Consider the following 8,033-nt stretch of genomic DNA (forward strand, 5'->3'; position numbering starts at 1 on the left):
TAAACGATCATAGTGCTATGCTAACGGATTGGTCAAGTCAATCACATCATTCTCTAATGATGTGATCCCGTTCATCAAAAGACAACTCATGTCTATTGCTAGGAAACTTAACCATCTTTGATTAACGAGCTAGTCAAGTAGAGGCATCCTAGTGACACTCTGTTTGTCTATGTATTCACACATGTACTAAGTTTCCGGTTAATACAATTCTAGCATGAATAATAACCATTTATCATGATATAAGGAAATATAAATAACAACTTTATTGTTGCCTCTAGGGCATATTTCCTTCAGTCTCCCACTTGCCCTAGAGTCAATAATCTAGATTACATAGTAATGATTCTAACACCCATGGAGTCTTGGTGTTGATCATGTTTTGCTCGTGAGAGAGGCTTAGTCAACGGGTCTGCAACATTCAGATCCGTATGTATCTTGCAAATATCTATGTCTCCCTCCTTGACTTGATCGCAGATGGAATTGAAGCGTCTCTTGATGTGCTTGGTTCTCTTTGTGAAATCTGGATTCCTTTGCCAAGGCAATTGCACCGGTATTGTCACAAAATATTTTCATTGGACCCGATGCACTAGGTATGACACCTAGATCGGATATGAACTCCTTCATCCAGACTCCTTCATTTGTTCATTCTGAAGCAGCTATGTACTCTGCTTCACTCGTAGATCCTGCCACGACACTTTGCTTGGAACTGACATCTCCACCATTTAATAAAAATATGTATCCGGTTTGTGACTTAGAGTCATCTGGATTAGTGTCAAAGCTTGCATCGACGTAACCGTTTACGACAAGCTCTTTGTCACCTCCATAAACGAGAAACATATCCTTAGTCCTTTTTAGGTATTTCAAGATGTTCTTGACTGTTGTCCAGTGATCCACTCCTGGATTACTTTGGTACCTCATTGCTAAACTAAAAGTAAGGCACACATCAGGTTTGGTACACAGCATTGCATACATGATAGAACCTATAGCTGAAGCATAGGGAATGACTATCATTTTCTCTCTATCTTCTGAAGTGGTCGGGCATTGAGTCTGACTCAACTTCACACCTTGTAACACAGGCAAGAACCCTTTCTTTGCTTGATCCATTTTGAACTTCTTCAAAACTTTATCAAGGTATGTGCTTTGTGAAAGTCCAATTAAGCGTCTTGATCTATCTCTATAGATCTTGATGCCTAATATATAAGCAGCTTCACCGAGGTCTTTCATTGAAAAATTCTTATTCAAGTATCCTTTTATGCTATTCAGAAATTCAGTATCATTTCTGATCAACAATATGTCATCCACATATAATATCAGAAATGCTACACAGCTCCCACCCACTTTCTTGTAAATACAGGCTTCTCCAAAAGTCTGCATAAAACCATATGCTTTGATCACACTATCAAAGCGTATATTCCAACTCCGAGAGGCTTGCACCAATCCATAAATGGATCGCTGGAGCTTGCACACTTTGTTTGCACCTTTTGGATCGACAAAACCTTCTGGTTGCATCATATACAACTCTTCTTTAAGATATCCATTAAGGAATATAGTTTTGACATCCATTTGCCAAATTTCATAATCATAAAATGCGGCAATTGCTAACATGATTCGGACGAACTTAAGCATCGCTACGGGTGAGAAGGTCCCATCGTAGTCAACTCCTTGAACCTGTCGAAAACCTTTCGCAACAAGTCGAGCTTTGTAGACAGTAATATTACCGTCAGTGTCAGTCTTCTTCTTGAAGATCCATTTATTCTCTATGGCTTGCCGATCATCGGGCAAGTCAACCAAAGTCCACACTTTGTTTTCATACATGGATCCCATCTCAGATTTCATGGCCTCAAGCCATTTCGCGGAATCTGGGCTCATCATCGCTTCCTCATAGTTCGTAGGTTCGTCATGGTAAAGTAACATGACCTCTAGAACAGGATTACCATACCACTCCGGTGCGGTTCTTACTCTGGTTGACCTATGAGGTTCAGTAGTAACTTGATGAGAATTTTCATGATCATCATCATTAGCTTCCTCACTTACTGGTGTAGGAATCACTAGAATTGATTTCTGTGATGAACTACTTTCCAATAAGGGAGCAGCTACAGTTACCTCATCAAGTTCTATTTTCCTCCCACTCACTTCTTTCGAGAGAAACTCCTTCTCTAGAAAGGATCCGTTCTTAGCAACGAATATCTTGCCTTCGGATCCGTGATAGAAGGTGTACCCAACAGTCTCCTTTGGGTATCCTATGAAGACACATTTCTCCGATTTGGGTTCGAGCTTATCAGGTTGAGGCTTTTTCACATAAGCATCACAGCCCCAAACTTTAAGAAACGAAAACTTGGGTTTCTTGCCAAACCACAGTTCATATGGTGTCGTCTCAACGGATTTCGATGGTGCCTTATTTAACGTGAATACAGCCGTCTCTAAAGCATAACCCCAAAACGATAGCGGTAAATCAGTAAGAGACATCATAGATCGCACCATATCTAATAAAGTACGATTACGACATTCAGACACACCATTACGCTGTGGTGTTCCAGGTGGCATAAGTTGCGAAACTATTCCGCATTATTTCAAATGAAGACCAAACTCGTAACTCAAATATTCTCCTCCACGATTAGATCGTAGAAACTTTATTTTCTTGTTACGATGATTTTCCACTTCTCTCTGAAATTCATTGAACTTTTCAAATGTTTCAGACTTCTGTTTCATCAAGTAGATATACCCATATCTGCTTAAATCATCTGTGAAGGTCAGAAAATAATGATACCTGCCGCGAGCATCAACACTCATCGGACCGCATACATCAGTATGTATTATTTCCAACAAGTCTGTTGCTCGCTCCATTGTTCCAGAGAACGGAGTCTTAGTCATTTTGCCCATGAGGCATGGTTCACAAGCATCGAGTGATTCATAATCAAGTTATTCCAAAAGCCCATCAGCATGGAGTTTCTTCATGCTCTTTGCACCAATATGACCTAAACAGCAGTGCCACAAATAAGTTGCACTATCATTATTAAACTTATATATTTTGGCTTCAATACTATGAATATGTGTATCACTACTATCAAGATTTAGTAAAAATAGACCACTCATCAAGGGTGCATGACCATAAAAGATATTACTCATATAAATAGAACAACCATTATCCTCTGATTTAAATGAATAACCGTCTCGCATTAAACAAGATCCGGATATAATGTTCATGCTTAACGCTGGCACCAAATAACAATTATTCAGTTCTAAAACTAATCCCGAAGGTAGATGTAGAGGTAGCGTGCCGACGGCGATCACATCGACTTTGGAACCATTTCCCACGCGCATCGTCACCTCGTCCTTAGCCAATCTTCACTTAATCCGTAGCCCTTGTTTCGAGTTGCAAATATTAGCAACAGGACCAGTATCAAATACCCAGGCGCTACTGCAAGCATTAGTAAGGTACACATCAATAACATGTATATCAAATATACCTTTCACCTTGCCATCCTTCTTCTCCGCCAAATACTTGGGGCAGTTCCGCTTCCAGTGACCAGTCCCTTTGCAAAAGAAGCACTCAGTCTGAGGCTTAGGTCCAGACTTGGGCTTCTTCACTTGAGCAACAACTTGCTTGCCGTTCTTCTTGAAGTTCCCCTTCTTCCCTTTGCCCTTTTTCTTGAAACTAGTGGTCTTATTGACCATCAACACTTGATGCTCCTTCTTGATTTCTACCTTGCAGCCTTTAGCGTTGCGAAGAGCTCGGGAATCGTCTTATCCATCCCTTGCATATTATAGTTCATCACAAAGCTTTTGTAGCTTGGTGGCAGTGATTGAAGAACTCTTTCAATGACACTATCAACCGGAAGATTAACTCCCAGCTGAGTCAAGTGATTGTGGTACCCAGACATTCTCAGTATATGCTCACTAACAGAACTATTCTCCTCCATTTTGCAGCTATAGAACTTATTGGAGACTTCATATCTCTCAATCTGGGCATTTGCTTGAAATATTAACTTCAACTCCTGGAACATCTCATATGCTCCATGACGTTCAAAACATTGTTGAAGTCCCGGTTATAAGCCGTAAAGCATGGCACACTGAACTATCGAGTAGTCATCAGCTTTGCTCTGCCAGACGTTCATAACATCTGGTGTTGCTCCTGCAGCGGGTTTGGCACCTAGCGGTGCTTCCAGGACGTAATTCTTCTGTGCAGCAATGAGGATAATCCTCAAGTTATGGACCCAGTCCGTGTAATTGCTACCATCATCTTTCAACTTAGCTTTCTCTAGGAACGCATTAAAATTCAACGGAACAACAACACGGGCCATTTATCTACAGCAACATAGACATGCAAAATACTATCAGGTACTAAGTTCATGATAAATTAAAGTTCAATTAATCATATTACTTAAGAACTCCCACTTAGATAGACATCCCTCTAATCATCTAAGTGATCACGTGATCCATATCAACTAAACCATGTCCGATCATCACATGAGATGGGATAGTTTTCAATGGTGAAAATCGCTATGTTGATCATATCTACTATATCATTCACGCTCGACCTTTCGGTCTCAGTGTTCCGAGGCCATATCTGCATATGCTAGGCTCGACAAGTTTAACCTGAGTATTCTGCGTGTGCAAAACTGGCTTGCACCCGTTGTATGTGAACGTAGAGCTTATCACACCCGATCATCACGTGGTGTCTCGGCACGACGAACTGTAGCAACGGTGCATACTTAGGGAGAACACTTATACCTTGAAATTTAGTGAGGGATCATCTTATAATGCTATCGACGTACTAAGCAAAATAAGATGCATAAAGGATAAACATCACATGCAATCAATATAAGTGATATGATATGGCCATCATCATCTTGTGCCTTTGATCTCCATCTCTAAAGCACCGTCATGATCACCATCGTCACCGTCTTGACACCTTGATCTCGATCGAAGCATCATTGTCATCTGGCCAACTATTGCTTCTACGACTATCGCTACCGCTTAGTGATAAAGTAAAGCAATTACATGGCGATTGCATTTCATACAATAAAGCGACAACCATATGGCTCCTACCAATTGCCGATAACTGTGTTACAAAACATGATCATCTCATACAACAATTTATATAATCACGTCTTGACCATATCACATCACAACATGCCCTGCAAAAACAAGTTAGACGTCCTCTACTTTGTTGTTGCAAGTTTTACGTGGCTGCTACGGGCTTAGCAAGAACCGTTCTTACCTACGCATCAAAACCACAACGATTTTTCATCAAGTTTGCTGTTTTAACCTTCAACAAGGACCGGGCGTAATCACACTCGATTCAACTAAAGTTGGAGAAACGGACACCCACTAGCCACCTGTGTGCGAAGCACGGCAGTAGAACCAGTCTCATGAACGCGGTCATGTAATGTCGGTCCGAGCCGCTTCATCCAACAATACCGCTGAATCAAAGTATGACATTCTGGTAAGTAGTATGACTATTATGGCCCACGACTCTTTGTATTCTACTCGTGCATATAACATCTACGCATAGACCTGGCTCTGATTCCACTGTTGGGGAACGTAGTATTTTAAAAAAATCCTACGATCACGCAAGATCTATCTAGGAGAAGCATAGCAACAAGCGGGGACAGTGTGTCCACATACCCTCATAGACCGAAAGCGGAAGCGTTAAGTAACGCGGTAGATGTAGTCGAACGTCTTCGCGATCCAACCGATCAAGTACCAGAAGCACGGCACCTCCGTGATCTGCACACGTTTAGCTCGGTGACGTCCCTCGAACTTCTAGATCCAGCTGAGGTCAAGGGAGAGTTTCGTCAGCACGACGGTGTGTTGACGGTGATGATGAAGTTACCGACGTAGGGCTTCGCCTAAGCACTACGAAAATATGACCGAGGTGGAAATATGTGGAGGGGGGCACCGCACACGGCTAAGAATCAACTTGTGTGTCTATGGGGTGCCCCCCTCCCCCGTATATAAAGGAGGGGAGGAGGGGGCCGGCCGGCCTCATGGTGCGCCCCCAAGGGGGGATTCCTACTCCTACTAGGAGTAGGTTTCCCCTCCTTTCCTAGTCCAACTAGGAGGGGGAAGGAAGGGGAAGAGGAGAAGAAGGAAAGGGGGGCCAGCCCCCCTCCCCAATTCGGATTGGGCTTGGGGGGCGCCCCCTGAGGGAGTCCTGGACTAAGGGGTCCTCGGGCGTCCGGCCTGTTATTCATTGGGCCGGACTGATGGGCTGTGAAGATATGAAGGCCGAAGACTATACCCGTGTCCGGATTGGACTTTCCTTGGCGTGGAAGGCAAGCTAGGCGACCAACTACGAATATTCCTTCTTATGTAACCGACTCCATGTAACCCTAGATCTCTCCGGTGTCTATATAAACCGGAGAGCGTAGTCCGGATAGGCGGAGACTCATTACATATTCACATAGGCTAGACTTCTAGGGTTTAGCCATTACGATCTCGTGGTAGATCAACTCTTGTAACACTCATATTCATCAAGATCAATCAAGCAGGAAGTAGGGTATTACCTCCATAGAGAGGGCCCAAACCTGGGTAAACATCGTGTCCCCCGTCTCCTGTTACCATCGATCCTAGACGCACAGTTCGGGACCCCCTACCCGAGATCCACCGATTTTGACACCGACATTGGTGCTTTCATTGAGAGTTCCACTGTGCCATCAGCAAAGGATTCGGTGGCCCCTTCAATCGTCAGTAATGGCGTTGTCCAGGGAGAAACCTTCCTCCTCGGACAAATCTTTGTGTTCGGCGAGTTCGTACTGTGGGCCAACTCGCTTGGCCATCTGGAGCAGGTCGATTGCTACGCCTCTGGCCATCAGGTCAGATTTGGAAGCCTGAACTACGTCGTGGACGTCCATGGAGACTTTATCTTCAATGGATTCGAGACCGTGGCAATCGCTCCCCCTCGCTCCGATGAACATGGCTTAAAGCTGTCATCGAATCACATCCAGGAGATGGTTCCTGTCGCTGCGACGGCCTCAGAATCGAAGCAGATCGTGCCCTCCGAGGCCACAAAGTCCGCGGCATTGGAGCCGCACACGGACTCTACATCCTGCAATGTTTGCGTCAATGGAACTCCGGACTCGTCTCCGGCTATACGTTCCGGACCAGGTACGCCTGCGGACACCGAGCTGGATCGGTTATCGATTTTCGAATTCAGCGCCACAGACATCTTCCAGCACTCACCTTTTGGTGATGTGCTAAACTCTATAAAGAACTTGTCCTTGGAGGAAGACTCACGGCAGAACTATGTTCGGTTTGAGCTAGAGGCAGATGACGAGGAACTTTGCTTCCCACCCGCCACCCACTTCATAGCCACTGTCGATGACTTAACCGACGTGCTTGACTATGGCTCCGAAGACATCGATGGCATGAACGACGATGCCGACAAGGAGCAAGGCCAAGACCCGCCATTTACTGGACGTTGGACGGCCGCCTCTTCGTACGACGTGTACATAGTTGATACACCTAAAGGATCTGGCGACGACAAAGAAGAGCCAGATGCGAATAAAACCTCTGAGACGCAGTCCAAGCGCCGGCGGCCCAAACGCCACTCTAAGCCCCGTCGCTCAAAGGATGGCAACACTGGCATCGAGGAAAATAGTACTCCGGGCGACGTCGAAAACAATGAAGACCCTGTCGGAGCTACATCCGAACAGGAGGAACACGACAACGGGCATGATAACCCTGATGAACAGGCCATAGAAGATGACTCGGAGGACGATAGTTACCGTCCACCCTCTGAGGAGGAGACAAGCCTCGGCAACGAAGACTTCATCGTGCCTGAGGATCCTCTGGAGCAGGAGCACTTTAAGCTTCAGCTCAATAGCCACTCAAGGAGCCTGAAAAAGAAACAGTAGCAGCTTCAAGCTGAACAAAATCTGCTCGTCGATAGATGGACTGACGTCCTGACAGCCAAAGAATACGGCCTCAAGCGCCCAGCCAAGAGCTACCCGAAACGCAGACTGCTACCTCAATTCGATAAGGAGGCACCGGAGCACACATCTCCCTCACGTAATGCGGAATGACCACCACAT

Source organism: Triticum aestivum, chromosome 2D (assembly GCF_018294505.1).
Source record: "Triticum aestivum cultivar Chinese Spring chromosome 2D, IWGSC CS RefSeq v2.1, whole genome shotgun sequence".
NCBI lineage: Eukaryota > Viridiplantae > Streptophyta > Magnoliopsida > Poales > Poaceae > Triticum > Triticum aestivum.